The sequence below is a fragment of the Pleurodeles waltl genome, chromosome 7, assembly GCF_031143425.1.
Source record: "Pleurodeles waltl isolate 20211129_DDA chromosome 7, aPleWal1.hap1.20221129, whole genome shotgun sequence".
NCBI lineage: Eukaryota > Metazoa > Chordata > Amphibia > Caudata > Salamandridae > Pleurodeles > Pleurodeles waltl.
The window spans coordinates 997,715,058-997,734,356 of NC_090446.1; the positions used below are offsets into that span (position 1 = coordinate 997,715,058).

Sequence of the window (19,299 nt, forward strand, 5' to 3'; positions counted from 1 at the left end):
GAACTTACCGGGATGGTGGCCTTCTGGGGTCAGCAGGCCACCATGTCTGTGATTGCTTTTAAATAAAGCAATCTTATTTTTTTTTGTAATGCAGCCTGTTTTCCTCAAAGGGAAATGGATGCATTAAAAAAAAGTGAAACATTTTTGTTTAATTTTTTAAGAGAAGGGAGTAGTCCTTAGGACCACTGCCTGCTCTTAAAATATTTTACACCCTCATTCGCTTAGGGAAAAGGGTCCCTTCTCCTTTGCAAATGGTTTACCACCTACTTGAATTTGGTGGTAACTGCAAATGTTTTGTGACAGTATTCCTGCTCACAAAACATTCTTACATTTCCCTACAACTCGCTATTAGGAAGGGATGCCCTTGGCACGCTACTTGATAATGGCGAGTCACAAACCCTATTTTGTGAGTCGGTAATAGGCTACCAACCCGCAAAATAGGGATGGTACATGGCAAGAAGCCTTTAACTGGTCGCATATTACCCAATGGGCTGTTTGCGACCAGTAAAGGAGCTTCATACATCTGGCCCAAGTCCTTTCTTTAACATCATCTAATTTCTTTCCTAGGTTTGGCACATATCCTGTATGCTTGATTTGACTCTGAGATCTCAAACCTTTTCTTCATGTCAGCCTTAAGGACTAATATTATAAGCTTTAATGGTGAGGCTCCGAAGACGAGCCGATTCTCACTGTGGTGCTTACACTAGCCTTATTTACACTGATTTGTTACTAGAAAGTTAGTATGTTGAATGGGACAGTCTTGTTTAGGCCGGAAGTGCCTCAAACCTTTCGGGAATAGGTATCTCTTGATTGATTTTAGTGCAAGGTTCATCTGAAGCAGATTCCTGCATTCTTCATATGAGTTGTCAGTAGGTATGTAGAAAAAGCTTTTTGTGTATGTTAGACTTCCACCACCTGAGTCGTCCTTAAGCAGCTCCTCCAAGGGGGTCTAGATTTTTGTGTCATGATTTTAAAGAAGTAGTTTAATGAAGAAGTAGTTTTGGAAGTAAAGGAATACTGCTAGACTCTTTTCTTTCCCCTTTTCTATACAAGGCTTTTGGAAGGGTGCAAGTCTGTGATTCAAAAGATTTGGTGCAAATGTTTTGCAGCCCCTTTTGCTGATTTACACCTCTAACTACTCACCAGTTAGACTCAGGATGGTTGTCAGTACGAGGAATATAGGAGAACCTGTTTGGTTCCAACCTCTCTGCTGCTAGAGAAGGGTTCTGACGATGGAAGTGAAGAGAATAACTATTACTCCTCCCACTCTGTGATCTCAGCTCTGCATTACAGTCATAGACTTTATTTATAGTTGCCATAGAGGCTATCAATTCAAAGGTGGTCCCACATACCTGTTCTGAGTTGCTTCAATCCATAATTCGCTGACTTGTCTGCTGGTTTAAGCTGATTTTAAGCCTCTATTCTGGTTTTCAAGCATGAAACAAAGGAAGCAAACCCTCTTGGGTAGGTTCTGGGTGACTGTCTCGATTGACCTCCTCAAATTTCGACCAGGACTTGTGCTGACTCTACCAGCACTGCCCCTTGAAAGATTTATGTGGTTGCCCTCCTGCTGTGGTGAACTCGAAAGACGGCACTAGCCATCCTGTTAAAGAACTTCAGAACATTGGTAAGTGTTGGCATTTGCGAAGGCTCATTATTCTTTTTATTTGAATGAATGTATTTTTAGTATGTTGGGGAGTAAGGAATAGCTCTCGCTAGAGGGTAAATGAGAGGGAGGACGAAATATCCATATATTTGGTCCATCCCTGGCAGGTGCTAATGTCAGGTGTGCTAACTGGCCGTCGTATTCCCCCGATTTCCGTGTAAATTTGGTTAATAGTTGTTATAAACTACACAAGCTTGTAGAATACATGACTTCATAGGTACGAGATATCAAACATATGCTAAACTTACTAAAAGACATGGAATTTAAAACAGAAATAATGCTAGACATCGACGTGGAGTCATCATATACCAGTATCCTGTAAGACGAAGGTTTGAGGGTTATTGAAAATCTACTATACAATACGAAGTGGATACACAAAACCCCTATACACTTTGAGTCTTGTAAAAATTGGTTTTGACTAAGAATGAATTTGAAGGAACGATTTACCTTCAACAGCATGAGCCATCCATGCGCAGCACACTTGCTCGCAGTCTAGCATGACTTTACGTACACTATTTCGAAATGGAGTCCATCTGGGCCAACAGTTCATACCATTTCCTCAAATGACTTTGGCATTGTTGCGTTGACTCCATCTTTGTAATTTTGCCATGGCCAAAAAAAACGGAGAATTTAGTTGGTAAGCTTTCAGGGGTCAGAATCCATATCTGAAATTCACGCACACATGAACAATTTTAAGATTTTGTTCCTTGATCTTACTTTACAGGCAAGGGATGTTAGTTTCCAAATCAAGGTTTTTAATAAACCAAACAAGAAAAATAATCTATTGCATCAGCAAATTTCACACCCACACCGCCAAAGAAAACATACTATTTTGTCATTTTCTTAGAATAAGGCGTTATTGTACCAATGTATGCGACTTTGAAGCAGAGGCGCTTTCTAACAAAGTATCTGCCTGCAACTACCCTTAGAAAATTAACTTTCCTAACTTTTTTTGTTACCGCATATTACAATGTATCTAATGAGGTAAAAAGGCGCTGTTTAATACTAAACTCAAACAAGCATTTGAAAAAAAGTTTCCTTCTAATGTAATAGGAATTTAAAAGACATACTAGTGCAGGCAAGACCGTATAACATGAGTCTGGGTTTGCATCTACGAATCTTGAAGTAAAATAAGATGTTGACGAAATGTTACGTAAATTATAAGACATTTATACTCAGCATTGAACAATGCCATCATTGTACTGTGGTAAAAAAAAAAAACTGCATATTTTCCTAAAATAAAAACCACTCCACACAATAGTTCCACACACATTATACTTGCCATATATCCTTATGACATAACAAATAATACTTATATCTGTTCACGCAACAGTTGACTCATCTATGAGCCTGTTAATAATGTCATAATGCAATTCATGCATAAAACAGACTGTTCCTGGTAGCGGCCTATATGCAGCAAACTAAACTTCCCAATAGCACCAGGGACGTACGTGACAAGTAACTGTGGGCGTGACACATGTATGCAGACACCGTCTGAAAACGTCAGATGCTGACCATTTCTTAGGAAACTTCTTGTGCTTTCACAGCACCCATGCAGGAAGAAAATATTGGTTTGTGACGACATGCACCCTTAACAATGTCAGTATCAAGGTTTTGAAAATATGGGCAGGATACACTGACCCATTTCGCCTAAAGGAGTTAAAAATTACGGACAAAGGGTTCCTTGTGCTTTAACGCTTTGTCAGTATTACTTTTAGTGTGTGACTACAGGGTCATGTCAGCCGCCTGCTCCTAAAAAAGATCTATTATGTTTAGGAATGGGATGAGAACTACCATACAATTGACAATTGTGTTTGTTCACCATGTTTGCAGTGTTGTGTACCAAACCTCTAATTTGCATACCTCAGTTACTGTGTTTGTGGTGTTTGTGTGCTGTTAGTGGCTATACTGGTGTGTGTTTTCCTCATTCAGGATGGGCAGAATTAAGGAAACGTGCGGACTGTATCAGTCTTACTGCTTTTCACGGCCACCCTAGGTTACTTCATGCACCATGTTCACATGATTCCTGTATCCTGTAACCAGCCACACTGGTTGTGATAGGGCGACAGTAAAAGAACGATAAGGGTTTTTACTAGTCCTGATGAAAGCTGTGGAACCTTAGTGGCCCCAGTAGATGGCTGAAACATGTTGAGTAGGGGGTTGCAAATTTAATCATATATGTGACCATCTACATTCACTTATTTTAAACCTTACCAGGGGCACCCAAAATAAAAGGTTATAGGGCTAGTCCCTTGGTGTTTTCTATCGTACTCATCACCCCCAAATAGGAAAGTGCTCCCTCCACTGAAGGTGATCCCAATGATACAAGGCTGATACCCAGTGATGAAGCATGCCACTAATAGAGTTGTTAAGGGCCATAAAAAGAAAAACAATATATATTGAATATTAATACTCCCACCATTGTAGACAGTTAGTCTGAGGACACATCTGTGGTCTAGTTAGTAAGTATCCAAAGACCTGGTTGGGTCCTCTCTCCCCTCTTTCTGTTTGGAATATACAGTGCATTTCACATAAAATATTGGTGTTGCAAGACAAATAAAATCTATATTAACTGCAAAAAGAAATTGCTTCACCATTGCTTCTCCACACTTACTTTAGCTATATATGACTGGCGGATGCCCAGGAGAGTGAGCCTTTGTGTAGCATATAATCGATTATTGTTTGGCATCAGATAGGCCTGAATTAGTGGAGAACAGGTAATAAATTCAAAAATAGCCAAACAGGGGCACCTATATATGTATTATGCCCAGGACCCCAACAAATCCTTAAGATTGTACTGTGTATAGGTCAAGGTAGACATGCATTTTAAGAGCTCCTCTGTTTTATCAGATCTTGGATAGTGGTATATGGTAGACTGAGAGCAGTAACTATATCTGAGCACAGGGATACCCATGCCTGCTGCATATCAGAATAGAGATGCATTGGAGGAGCTCGGACAGGGCTGAGAACAAACATATAAGTTCATAGTGCAGTTTGGGATGTTTGTGCATTGTTAGAGCTCTCTTGGTGTCTCACTACTGTGATCATGGTGCAGTGTAAACAAGCATTGTGAGAGCTGTACATTTGTTTTAGTTTTGTGAGAACGGCGTACAGTGTAGGTATGCATACTGATACATTTTTAAATCTCTATATCTCGTGACTGAAGACACCTGTGGATATTGTAGCTCAGGGTGGTGATGCTTTGCATTAACTCTGTAGATGCCCCAATTCTGGTACATTCATGAATGACAGACCAAGCTAGAGGTGTGCAGTGAGAGCTGTGTGGCGATCTCATTTAGGGTAAAAGTGCATTACAGTTCGGGTATTTTAATTTTGAGAAAAGTGCACTTTTAGAGCTGTGCCTATATCTCAGGATTCAGGAGAGCACTTACCATCATCTACCTACACAGAAAGTGACATCAATGCAGTTCCCACCAAAATCATCTTTAAAAGAAGAAGCCAAGCAGAGGACTTTATTTCCCACCATCCATCTGTAGAAGAAGTGAAACTACTGCATTTCCTATCAAGTGGACAGGAAGTGACATCACTCAATATGGAATCATTCATCCGCACAGGAAGTGACATCACTTCTTTCCTTATCCTTTCTTCAGTCAACTTTTCATGACATCCCATCTCCTGGGCATCCCCAGGAAAGGGGTAATACAGAGAAGGGCATTACCTCTTTGGGCCCATTATCGGTGGACATAGACAAGGGAATTGCCTGTTTGGGCCTGTTAAGGGAAACACACATAAGGACGTTTCTTGTTGGGCCTGGTAGGGCCAGAGAAGGCCATGGCTTGAACCCATGTTTTACTACAAATTATAAGATGAGATAAAATTATGTGCATCACCCAGCACCCCATACTGCAAATTCCCACAATGACATTGAGATGAAGATGGCCCAGAAACACACACAACATTCACACAATGCATATACCAAACCCCATACACTTTCTGCTAACTACCACATACCCCCAAACCTCAGAACACACATGCCAACATGCTCATCATCGCACATTCTGTAGTTTTCCTCACAGTAGACATTGTAGACCTCATCATCCATCACATGTTTGATGCCCTCTTCATCAAAGAAACATGGTTCACGCTCAAATTTGTGAACATCCTATAGTTGATCTTCCCATACGCTTCAGCATCCATCATGTGGACCTCACACATAAGAAAGGAGGAGGTCTTGCTGTAATCCATAGGTTCTTCTGGTAGAGCACCCTAGCTAATGAAGTAACACTCAAATCCAAGGAGTTATAACTCAGACCTACATCTTCCATCCCATGTACCAGGCCTCCAGGCAGAACAAGGGCTTCATTGATTAATTCTCAGGCCTTGTCACCTCATATGTCCAACATACCCACACCACCCTCTTGGATGACATTAATTTCCCAGGCAGAACAAGCTGAAAAAAAGAGGCATCCTCTTCAAACTCAGTGATACACTCAGTGTGGTACAGCATTTCATGCAGCCAATACACTTCAACAACCACATCCTCAACCTTGGCGCCTGAACATCACCAACAATCCAGTACAAGTTTCCCATACACCTGAACTGGACCAACCACTTTGTCATCCCTATCTCCATGGCCAGTTTCTTACCAGCAATCCAAGGCGAATACAAGAGAGACCAAATCTACAGATCCTTCAACCATCCGCAGACAACCTAATGCTTGACCTAATCTCTCACCCTATCAACTCCACATCTGAACAACACCCCTCTAAACAACATCAACAATTTTTTGGAAAGCTTTCTGAACATCCACACCCATATTACCACACACAGTTGTGAACTACAGCGTTCAGCTCCAGGATAGACCATAGACCTTACTGAAGCTAAATGATCCATCTGCAGATAGCAAAGAAAATGGAAGAAAGACAGAACTCCTGACGGCATCTTCATACTGAAGTCCTTACACTTAACACGCTGACAGCGCATCACATTAGCCAAAGCAAGTTACTATACCAACAATAATCAGTGGAGCCCCCAACAGAAGCAGAATGCTGTTGAAACGTTCAAGTCAGCATCAAACCCCTGCCAGATCCACCTATTCCTCACACCACAGGAGAGTGCGGTGCCATCAACCTCACCTTCAGTGAAACAATACAGAAGATTTGATTCTTACACCCACTCCGACTGGAGAATTCTGCAGTGGTAAGCCTTGAAAGCCCTATCTCTCCCAGATTAACTGACATTTTCAACTTCAAACCCACTTCTTATGAAGATGATGTCTTACCATTGTCCTTCATCAAAACTCTCACTCCTACTTACCATTTTTAGTGCCTCCAAGACTAAAGCCATCTTCTCAGGAGTTCTTAAAAAAAGGTCAAATCCACCCACTCCTAAAGAATCTTATACCAGATCCTGATGACTTCACTAACTACCGGCCCATCACTCTCCTACCATCCATGGCACGGTCACTGAAAAATCATTCTGTGTTCAACTCCAAGATCAAATCAGAGCTAACCATCTCCTGCATGACTAACAGTCTGGTTCCAGATCACGCTGCAGCACACAGAACTAAACTCTTGATCATAGATGAAGTTGACCCCTGGCTCCTCAAACTGCTGGACCTTTAAACACCCTACAACACAATCAACCATCCCACCCACATAAAAATCTGGTAATTGAAAGAGATTCACCAGCAGGGTCCTTAACTGTTTTTTCTGCTGCCTTTCCATCCGACACCATTTGTTCACATGGGCACCTCCAGGTCACAAAAGATTCCTAGCATCTGTGGAGTACCCCAGGGTTCCATGCTTTCTCCTGCGATCTTCCTCCCTTACATGGTGCTCTACTCACAGGTAACTTAATCAAGATTCACAAATTTACAGATGATACACAACTCTTCTTGAAAGTCTTATCTGCTTCAGACATCCAACACCTCATACACTGCTTGTATATTATCAAGAACCATATGTCCAGTGCCTGCCTGACGTTCAACACAAAAAATGCAAAAAACAAAGACAGCCTGGTACCAGGTCTCTCTTAAAAAAAAAAGTCTAACTGTTCTTTCCAGAAAATGACTTCTTCCAAGCCTCTTACTCTCACATCTGGATAGTGGCAGTGCCTTAATTTGTGGCCTTCCTGACTACACACTGGAACCCTTAAAGGGTATCCTACGTACTGCATCACATCTCATCCAGGACCTGATAAATATTATCACTTTACCCCCTACCTGATGGAACTCAGTTGTCTTCCTTTGCAGGTCTGCACCATTTTCAAAACCAGTGGCACCATTTACAGGTCTGTCACTACCAGCAGATCCACTTATCTTGCAGACAAGCAAATGATCTGTGTTGGATCTCAGCACACCCACAGTCAGAACACCATCAGTCTGCAGTCTAGGAAGTGTAAAAAAGAAAAAGCAAGACAGTAGGCCTTTTCAATCTGTCCACCCAGGAACTGAAAAAACACCTCCATCCTTGTAATGGTCAACCAACTGTATTACATGTGTGGTAAACGCATGGCTTGTTAAAGCATACGTTTTAACAGCTGATATCCAGCACAGTGCATTAACTCAACACAGCCCAGCTTCCTTCCTTGTTGCTCATTGAATTATGCTTGTCTTTGACCTCGTACAGTGCTCTCCATCCTTTTGGCTAAGTTTGAGCTATAGGAACATGATATGCATACATACATGCATACAAGCTCTGTAGAAGGTTGCATGAGGGAATCCAAGTGCACAATTCAGTTAAGATTTTATGTGCATTGTGAGAGCTCTTTGAGTGTTACTAATGGATGGAAATGCCTATTGCAGTTCAGGGTTATGTTGCATTTATAGAGCTTGGCGGGTGTCTCATTACTGTACATTAGGTCAGAAAGAGGGTACTCTGGTCAGGATAGAGGGTCACTAGAATGACTTTAGCAGTCTAAAGTTTAACATCATAATACACATTTTATAAAATGCATTGAGTATTTTGAAAAAAAATCTTTACTCTTATGTGCTGCCTCTTTCTCATTTTCTACTCCTTTTCATTTTCACTCTTATCATTTCCCTTTTTAGGTTGAATATAAGAGTTCAACCTTGTACAGGGCTCGAAAAATTATAAAAATGTTACTAGACCTGCAGGTCGAGTAACTTAAATAATCTACTCGACCTAACTGTAATGCACTTGACCCGTAAATGGGTCTCAAATTGTGTGATCCTAGACAAATAGTTTACAGAGTGGCCTTTTTCTTAATTCTCACATAAGAGTGCACCTTCATATATGTGAGCTCAGCATTTCTGCAGTACAAAAAAACCTATTTTGTTCGATTAAGTAGACTAAAGTTTGCTGCGTGTAGTGCAAGTATCTAGCCAACACACCCATAAGGTCTAGCCCACATAACCTAGGACTTCTTTTAATTTACTAACAACATTGCCATCAGGGCAGAAGTATTTCTTAGTTTGTTTTAACACTCAATTTTAATAAATATATTACTAAACCATGATGTGGTAACATATTGTCATCTACACAGAGTAACTTTCCAAGAAATATCCAAAAACCTCTCCATTAACTTGTAGCTTTACTGATAAAACTATATAGCATTAACAATATGTGAAATATGGGTTTCAGAAAACATAATTTGCAAATCAACAAATAAAGTATTCTGATTTGTTTTCATCCTATTAAAATATTTTTTCATCACACAGAAATATAAAAAGGGGCTTTCACAACTACTGAAATATATTTTGAAATGTTTGCACAGTTGACTTAGTCATTTAAATGTTGTGTGTTAGGAAAAACCTGACACCCTATATCCTTTTATTTTACATTCTAAGCATCAGGTCAACAGTTCACCTTACAAATTCCTGGAACTCTGCAGTCAGAAGGAAAACTAATTGTAAGAAAAAAGAAGACAGAGCAAATGTGACATAAGATCAAGATTTAAAGGCATCCTTTATTGCCCCTCCACTTTTCAACTGAACAGAACAACTGTTCACTGTCAGCTCACCAGAAGGGACAAGTAAGAATTAAAAATAGCTCGACCTGATCAAATTGGCATTGGCGAGTGGTCCAGTGGATTTTCCGAGCCCTGTTGTGTTTACTTTTAGTATACTTCTTATGGCTTAAAGCAATTTAATTAGTTGGTTGCAGTATCCTTTAAAAAATCTTGCTCGCTAGTGGTCAGTTCTGCCTTTTTCTCCCTTCTTTTTCTGTTTCAGAGCAGTGACCAACTACTGTATTATTCCACTTTGGTTTCTTTATCTGTTGCTGTAACGGACTACTTTTGTAATTTCTTTGTTGCTATCTTTTCATTGTGGGTGTTTTAGGCTGGTAGCTGCCTGCGTTTTATTGCAGCATTTCGTTTCTCCCACCTCCTCCCATGTTGCTGACTTTTGTTTTGGCTTTATTCCAGTTCTGTTCTTGTTTACCCCTGGCTCCCAAAATAAGCTTATTTTACAAAAGAAACACCCGGTGCCTAAACATTTAGCTCAGTGCCCACGAAAACCACAGTATGCCCTTTCTGGTACAATGTAGCTAAACCTAGAAGCACTGATGTGAAACTTGCAGTGTCGCATTTTGAGCCTCTCTCTCTAGGCCCCCTCCCTGTCAGCGCTCAGAGACATCCACACAACGGTCATTGCTTATCTCCTTTATTGGGGCCATAAATCTTCTCAGGCTGCTCTGCTACTAGCTACATTAGAGCTTTGTTGTAATGCAAGGCAAAAATGCTTACAAGACTTTTCATTCTGTTAACATAAAAAGGAAAGTACTTTTCCAGTTTTTTTCCAATTCCTGTTCAGACATTTACACAACACGAGGTAGTGCAGTCATCTTCTTATCTCTCCCAAGGGCTTGTGATTTCTGATGTCAGTAGCCACCAGTGACCACCTAAACATGGCAGGAAAAGATGAAATTATGAGGCAGGGTTGACCAGTTTGTGTGGCAAGAAAAGTCCAGTTCTGAATTTACAATACCTCTAACGCAAGAAAATGTGAGACCTATTGCATTGCAAATGCTTGTTTCCTCTTGCACTCAACGAATTCCTGTAGGGTAGCCAATCCCCTAGTACCTCGTTTTGTTCTCAGCCTCTTTCTCATTTTCTCTTTTTCTCACCATCTTCTTCCTTCAGATAAAGTTGCTTATTCCACAGTTCCCCAGCTTCAGGACATGTGAGCCATGCCCACGACCATTTAATACAATGCATACGAATGCTTAGTGTGCTACCATTGGGGTGAAATCCTACTGGGGCGACCTGGCTAGCGTGCAGAGGAAGGATGCAGTATTCACGAAAGAGACATTAGATTTCAGAGCTAGGAGGAAGAGGCAGAAGGTAGGTGCATTGTGTGGCTGTAAGGGTACATTACAGAGCACCTTCTCTGTCGATGTGATAGCAAGATATACCCTTCTGGGACCCTTCTCATTCCGTTATGAGGCTCATGGTCACTCGTCATTACACAAGTGATGCACATAACTCCAGTGAAAGGGGGAGTACCCGGTTGAAAGACCATCTGTATCCTCATACTTGTTCACTTATTCCAGCCCAGCGGCCGCTATTGTACCACCTCAGGCATTTTGACCCTGCCTACCGCCATGGTTTTCGTGGCAAAAACCATGGCGGTAGTCCCTATCAGTGACAGGGAATTGCTTCCCTGTCACTGATAGGATGCCCCCTCCCCCACAACAACTCCCCAGACACCCACCACCTCCCCTCTATCCACGCTCCCCCCTTACAATTCCCCACTCCCCCTACACACACACGCAGACACGCACCACGCATACACACACCCACTCACACAGGCATACACGCATTCATACACGCATGCATCCATCCATTCATTCATGCACACATCCGTACCACATTCACACTGACACGCACACACTTATTCACATATCCATACTTACACGCATTCTCACACATGCAGACACGCATGCAAACAACACTACACATACATTCTCATTCATGCACACACTCATGCACACACCCACGCAACACCCACCGCCCCTGTCGGAAACCCGACCTGCCTGAATCCAGAGGGTCTTCCGGCAGGGGACGGGATGGGGCGCTGCTACCGCCAGCAGCGCCCGCCAGCTGAACACCACCAGGCCGTATTATTTCTCATAATACGGCTGGCGGCAGTCTACTGGCGTGGCACTGCTGGTGGTAGCAACTCCACCTTAACACGGTCCACCAGCATGTCCACAGCTGGATTTCCGTCCTTCTTGTGGCAGAAATCCGGCTGTGGTCATATTATGGCGGACGGATGTTAGCCGCGGCTATGGTCTTTTGGCAGCCGTCGCCGGGGCGTTTGGAGGTTTCTACCGCCAAAGACATAATGAGGGCCTAAGTCTTTTGGCTAATAACGAGACAATCATTTTGCGTTGAAAAAATGCTTATAAATATCTATTAACATAATCCAAGCCAAATTCATGCTATGCACAAGTATTTCTGTGCCTCTTCCTCATACGGCACCTTGATGATAGGGTCATGTTCCTACATCTGATTACAGAGCACCTTAAGAGCCTCAAATGACTGTCTTCATGCCTCTGACTTTGGTGAGAGAAAGTCTTCTGCACTAAAGAGGATCTCTTAATGCATGAGAACACAATCACCAATTTCAGGGGTCCAACCTTGTCCATCCTGTGGCAACTTTGTAGTCTCAATACGTCATCTTGGAACTTTGGGGTGATTCTGAACACCTCTTACGACTAAGCATTTCAATTAAGAGTGGTACAATCATGCATGTTCCAGATGAAAGCCGCCAAAAAGATACAGTTGAACAAAGACAAAGGTTGAAAAAAATGGCAGTAGGCAGTTTACGGTATTGCAACTTCCTATGTGTGAAACAAACATTTGAGTCTAGTAACCATATTAAAAATTCAAATATTAAATTGATATTAGGTGAAAACCTAAACATGTGAAATAACACCGCCTCTGTCTGAAAATCCTATCCTTTGGATTTCAACTATGAGCGCACACTTGTTTGTCCAACCTAGCCTAAATCAAGGTAATAGGCTGAGAAAATGGTTTTGAACCTCCTCTCACATAGCATCTCATACCAACTTCTTCTCAGTCTTGAAGGATAGCTGCAGATCCTCTGTTGCATGACTTGCGTCTCTGCTGCAGAGACTCCCACCACCTGCCAGATCTTGTAAACAATGTCTTGGTAAAAAAAAAAGGTATTCTTTACTGTACTTTTATATCTGATAGAGGCTTCTAGTTGCAGATTCCTTACCTTAGAATTTAGAATTTCCCCAGGCGTCAGACTGGATCCAGAGATTTTTCTTTGAGCAGGACCCTTACGTGCCGTCAGGTGGTGTTGGTCGACTCCGTGTCCGTTGTTGGGATCGTGGTCTCCGTGATGACGTTGGGGTCATATATAGGCACCGCCTCGGCGTAGTGACAGCAGTTCTTTTCTTTCTGTGCTGATCCGGACAGAGCTACCCTGGTCGTTTTTTGACAAAATTCAACACTTTTGACATTTTTTTTTTTTGGGTTACTTTTGGTGCACCAGGATGTCCCCGAAAACCAGTTTCAAACCATGCGAGATCTGTCACCGCATGATGTTGATGACGGATCCGCATCAGGTTTGCTTGTGGTGTTTGGAGCTCGACCACAACCCGAAGTTGTGCTCTCAGTGCTGGGCCATTCACCGGAAGTCTTTGAGGGAGCAGTGCCCAAAGCTCATGGCGGCCCGGCGCTCGACTCCAAATCACTTCCGGTCACGCTCAAGAGGAAGGTCTAGAGACTGTTCGCAGAGCCACCACCACTTGCCGTACTCAAAGTCTTCGGGCCACTCAGGTAAGAAGAAGAAGCTGAAGAAGGCTAAGCATTCTTCAACTTCACGGCGTCGCTCAGCTGATGCGACTCAGGGGGAGCGTCGATGCTCCAGGCCTCCTTCGTGGAGCCTATTTCTGGGCCCGCTTTGCGCCTCCTCGAGTATCCGGTAGCCGGAGTGAACCCTGCCCAATTAAAAATAAAGTATGAGGCCATGCGCCTCATATTTGGGCAGTCCGACCCTGCTGCTGCTGCAGCACCTTTGGGGCCTGGGGGTATGGTTGGGGGCCCTTTGGGTTCCGCACTGGCAGCTTCGGCTTTGGCCACTGAGGGACCTTCTGGATCTGCTACCGGATCCGTGCTGATGCTGGTCATACCATTGTGATCTTCCCTGGTGCCGGCTAGGCCTTCGATGCTGCCGACGTCGGTTGTGCCCATGATCAACGTCAACCCAATCCTGATCCCTTATGACCCAAAGCCAGTACGGCGTCAGCCGATGCCGTTTCAGACTTCAATGGGGCCTACTCACCCCTGGTCAGATTCTGACCCTTTTTCTGTGGGATACGAATATGAGGAAGGATTAGAGGTGCCGCTGGAACCTTATGAATACCAGCTGCTGGACAACCCTTACATGGACTGGGCACAGGAACTGGGCGAGGCCAGTGTTCTGGATACTTCTCCTGATGCTGGCATGCTTTCTCCTCCTTCCGTGGCTGCGGCGGAGGGGACCTCTTACTCTGTGGTAGTCAGTAGGGTGGCTGAGGTCCTTGGCCTCGAGCTGCCCACTGTAGCAGTCAGGACTAATCTCCTGACGGAGGTGCTTCAGCCTGGGGCTTCTCCTTCTGAGCCTCTCCTCCCCTTCAATGAAGCCCTCACTGATGTCCTTCTGGGTACTTAGTCCAGACCCAGCACAGGGGCTCCTGTGAATAGGACAATCGCTCGCCGTCATCGGCCCGCCCAGATCAACCATAAATTTCTGTCCCAACACCCCACGCCTGAGAGCCGTGTTAACCCGGCATCCTCATCATCTGCCACATTCCCTTCTGCTCCCCTGGTTAGCGAGTCAAAGAGACTGGACCAAATTCGGAAGAAGATGTTTTCTTCCTCCAGTCTGGCGCTTCGGTCAGTGAACAGCGCATGCCTTTTGGGACGCTCTACCCACTCCTTGTGGGATACAGTCACGCAGGTTCTACCACAGATCCCAGAGGTGGCCAGGGCTATCGTCTCCCAAGCCGCTGATAGGAGAGAGGCGTCGAAGTTCACTATTCGATATGGGCTGGACATTACCGACTCTCTGGGTAGATCGGTTGCATCAATAGTAGCCTTGAGAAGCCGTGCTTGGTTGAGGACATCTGTTTTTTCAGGGGATGTCCAACAAACACTTATGGACATGCCCTTTGATGGCACCTGTCTCTTTGGTGACAGGGCGGACTCGGCGCTTGAGATGTTCAAGGAGTCCCAGGCTACGGCTCGGTCCCTTGGCCTTTCGACTGCCCCTCGACCCCAAAAGCCCACCTTTCTCCAGTTTCGTGGCCATGGAAGGACCTCCCTGACGCGTCCCTTTTCCGGCCACTGTGCCACCCATGCTACTCAGCCCCGTGTGGCCAGGGACGCGGAATCCCACGGGCTCGTGGGACAGGGAACCAGAGGTCTGCCCTATCCACTTCTGCCCCTGCTGCAGTGGCCAAACCTTCCTCGTCCATAGCCCCATCTCAAACCAGTTGGCGGCAGGATTCGCCATCATCTGCCCCACTGGGAATCCATCGCTATAGACAGGTGGGTTTTGAAGATCGTCCAAAGGGGCTACTACCTTCCCTTCAAGACTGCCCCACCTATGGCCGCTTACCGGAGGATCATCTAGCAGTTCTCAGCGAGGAAATCACAGCTCTCTTGGCCAAGGGAGCCATACAGAGGGTCCCTGTACCAGAAGTAGGTTGTGGTCGTTATTCCCGCTACTTTCTGGTGCCCAAAAAGGACAAGGGCTTACGTCCTATTCTAGACTTTCGGGCCCTCAATCTCTTCATTAAGAAGAAGTTCAAAATACTCACTCTGGCTCAGGTCTTGTCTGCCTTGGACCCAGGAGACTGGATGGTAGCTTTGGACTTGCAGGGCGCCTATTTTCCATATCCCTGTACTGCCTGCCCACAGATGCTACCTACGATTCGTGGTAGGTCACAAGCACTTTCCATTTACTCTGCACCTCTTCAGCCTCACCAGCGTCCCTCGAGTGTTAACGAAAGTGATTGCAGCTCATCTGCGCAGGTTAGGGGGTTTCAGTCTTCCCCTACCTCGACCACTGGCTGTTGAAGGCGGACACGCCCCAGAAAGTCATCTCCCGCCTTCACAATACGGTGATCGTCCTGCACACGCTGGGGTTCACTGTAAACTTGCCGAAGTCACACCTGACTCCTTCTCAGATGCTCCCTTTCATTGGAGCTGTTCTGAACACAGTGCACGTTTGGGCCTACTCTCCTGAAAAGCAATTCCAGGATATTCAGGCCATGATTCCGATCTTTCAGCTTCTATCCTGGATTTCGGTGAGAATGACTTTGAGGCTGTTAGGCCTCATGGCCTCCTGCAGCCAGCTAGTGACACATGCCAGATGGCATATGCAGGCTCTGCAGTCGGTGCAGCATCAGGGGAATCTCTCCGACATGATCCAGATCTTGGAGGGGACTGCGAAAGATATGCAGTGGTGGCTTTCAAATCATTATTAGGTCAATGGCAGATCCCTCTGCCTTCCCCAGCCACATGTGACAGTAGTGACAGACGTATCACTCCTGGGATGGGGTGGCCATATGGGAGAGAGCAGAGATCAGAGGTCTCTGGCCGCCAGTGGAGCCTGGACTCCACATCAATCTTCTTGGGCTCCGGGCGATCAGGCTTGCATTGAAAGCATTCCTTCCCTCTCTCAAAGGGAAGGTGGTTCACGGGCAACACTACCGCCATGTGGTACTGCAATAAAAAAGGCTGAGAGGGTCCTGGACCCTTTGTCAAGAGTCTCTGCGCCTCTGGACATAGCTGGCAAACCAGGGCATTTCCCTGGTGGTTCTACATCTGGTGGGCTCTCTCAACGCCAGAGCAGATGAACTCAGCTGTCAATGCATAGTTGATCACGAATGGCGTCTCCATCCGGAGGTGGTGCAAGTTTTCTTTCAGCAGTGGGGGGAGCCTTGGTTAGATCTGTTCGCCTTCCCAGAGAACACACAATGTCAGCTGTTTTTGGCGTTGGAGTTTCCAGGGCGGCACTCGGTCACCAACGCTTTTCATCTCGAGTGGAACTCAGGCCTCCTTTACGCCTTCTCGCTTATACCACTTTTGTCAAGAGTTCTGAAGAAGATCAAGAACGACTGGGCCCAATTAATCCTTGTGGCTGCGGACTGGGCACGGAGAGTATGGTATCGAGAGCTACTGAGCATGACCACAGGTCCTCCAGTCAGACTGCCTCTTCGGGAGGATCTTCTGTCGCAGCAACAGGGGATGGTCCTCCACCCAAACCTGTCCAGTCTTTGCCTTCATGTGTGGAGATTCAGCAGCGGCAGTTGACGGCTTTTGACCTTTCGCCCTAAGGTCTGTGATGCTATCTTGGCAGCCAGACGTCCCTCCACCAGAACGGTATACTCCTATTGTTGGCATATATTTGTGGCATGTTGTACCAACAAGTTTGTTGCTCCCCTCTCTGCTCCTCTCTCTGAGGTTCTTTTGTTCATCCTCTCTTTAGCCCAACAGGGCTCTGCTTTGGGAAGTCTTAAAGATGACTTATCGGCTATCTCAGCCTTTCTTAGATTGCTGGACCAACCTTCACTTTTTAAGTCTCCTATTGTGGGTAGATTCTTTAAGGGACTTACCTGTTTGTTTTCTCCCACTCCGTTTATCATGCCTCAGTGGGACCTCAATCTTGTTCTTACTTACTTGATGTGTGCACCCTTTGAGCCGTTACACAATTGTCCCTTGTGGCTCCTTACACTTAAAACTGCATTTCTTGTTGCCATCACCTCTGCTCGCAGAGTGAGCGAGATTCAGGCTTTCTTCAAAGCCCTCATTTTTGTCTGTCTTCCATGACAAAATGGTGCTCCGTATGAGTGCCTCTTTCCTTCCCAAAGTAGTCACACCTTTTCATGTAGGCCAATCCATCACTTTGCCTACAGTTAAGGCACCCCCACATCCTTCTCATGAAGAGGAGAGACTCCACCGTCTGGATCCAAAAAGAGCATTGGCATTCTACCTCAATCATACCAAAGATTTCCGGGTGGACGATCAACTCTTTGTTGGATATGTGGGTGCGAAGAAAGGGAAGGCAGTGCAAAAGTGTGCCATCTCACGATGGGTACTACTTTGCATCAAAATGTTCTATGCTTTGGCCCAGAAGCAACCCCCTGAGGGCTTGCACGCTCACTCCACCAGAGCAACTGCTGCCACCACACCCTTAGCATGCTGAGTTCCTGTCCTGGATATCTGTCAAGCAGCAACATGGGCATCCCTGCACACATTTATAAAACATTACTGCCTCAGTGGCTACTTTGCTCGTTTGGTCCTGCAGGACTTCCTAGTATGATCTTGGTTCGCAGCCCACCACCAAGGATGGTATTGCTTAGGTATATATTCTAAGGTAAGGAGTCTGCAACTAGAAGTCTCTATCAGATGAACAAGTTACTTACTGTCTGTAACTATTTATCTGGTAGAGACATATTCTAGTTGCAGATTCCTTGCCGACCCACCCATCCTCCCCACTTGCTAACTGATTTGTAGGGACAGGAATTCCCCTTTCAGGGCCTTAGTGTTGGCGTGCCATTTCCAGTGTTCTTCATGGCTCTGCGCTTTGGCGTGGCAAAAGTCGTGAAAAGAAACTGACTTTACTACGCCTATATACAACCCTGACGTCATCACGGTGACCACGAGGCCAACGATGGATGCAGAGTCGACCTACGCCACCTGATGGAGCACAAGGGTACTGCTTGAAGAAAAATCTCCTGATCCAGTCTGACGCCTGGGGAAATTCTAAGGTAAGGAATCTGCAACAAGAATATGTCTCTACCAGATAAGTTGTTACCTAAGGTAAGTAACTTGTTCATAATGCCTATTCAATTGTATCTTACAGTGCCTAATGATGATTTAATTCAGTATCTCGCAAAATGAAGCTGTGGAATAAACTCAATAAATGAAACAAGATTTACTGTACTATCCAAAATTTATTAATCCTAATATACACTGGTTTACTATTTGAATACTGACTGTCAAGAAAAGCCTCGTTGTGCTCTGCTTAGCATTTGCCATCTTTTCATCAGTGGTGTTTGCAGATGCGTGACTATAAACAACGATTTACAATATGGGGGAAATCTAACCATGTTCTATTGCAGTGGTTCCCAACCTTTTGACTTCCGTGGACCCCCACTTTATCATACTGGGCCCCGAGGACCCCCCACTGAATCATTTTTGGAATCCGGGGACCACCCCTCACCCCATTGAGTCATTTTTTAAAGCTTTGGACCTAATCTGTTAATGTTATTACATTTTCTAAACAGTCACAGACATCCTGAGAAGGCTTCGCTGACCCGCAGAGGCCCTCAGACCACAGTTGAGAACCACTGTTCTATTCAATTTAGGGAGTATTTACAATGTACCTGTCCACAAATGTGTCTTGCGCCAAAACCAATGCCATCCCTTCATTACTCATGGGAGTCATACTCAATTTCTCTACTGGTACTAAAGTTCGATCTTGTTTTTCATTTTTTAAGAGCAGGGATCATTGCGTGGAGACTGACTTTGAATGATCAGTTTTCCCCTAAGTCTCAGAGTATTAGGTTCTAGGCTGGTATATATGAGAAACAAACTTGTGTTAAGATAGACTACTTGATCTAATATTGTTCATATTTGGACTTTGTTTTTCAATTTCAGTAGATTAGCAATGAGAATAAAAAATG

General features: G+C 44.6%; 1 protein-coding gene across 2 annotated transcripts in view; it reads left to right on the forward strand.

Moving 5' to 3' along the window:
- Positions 1-19,299, forward strand: part of SLC39A11 (solute carrier family 39 member 11) — a 1,676,832-nt gene that overhangs the window by 1,023,419 nt on the left and 634,114 nt on the right. The gene's annotated exons all lie outside the window — the stretch shown is intronic.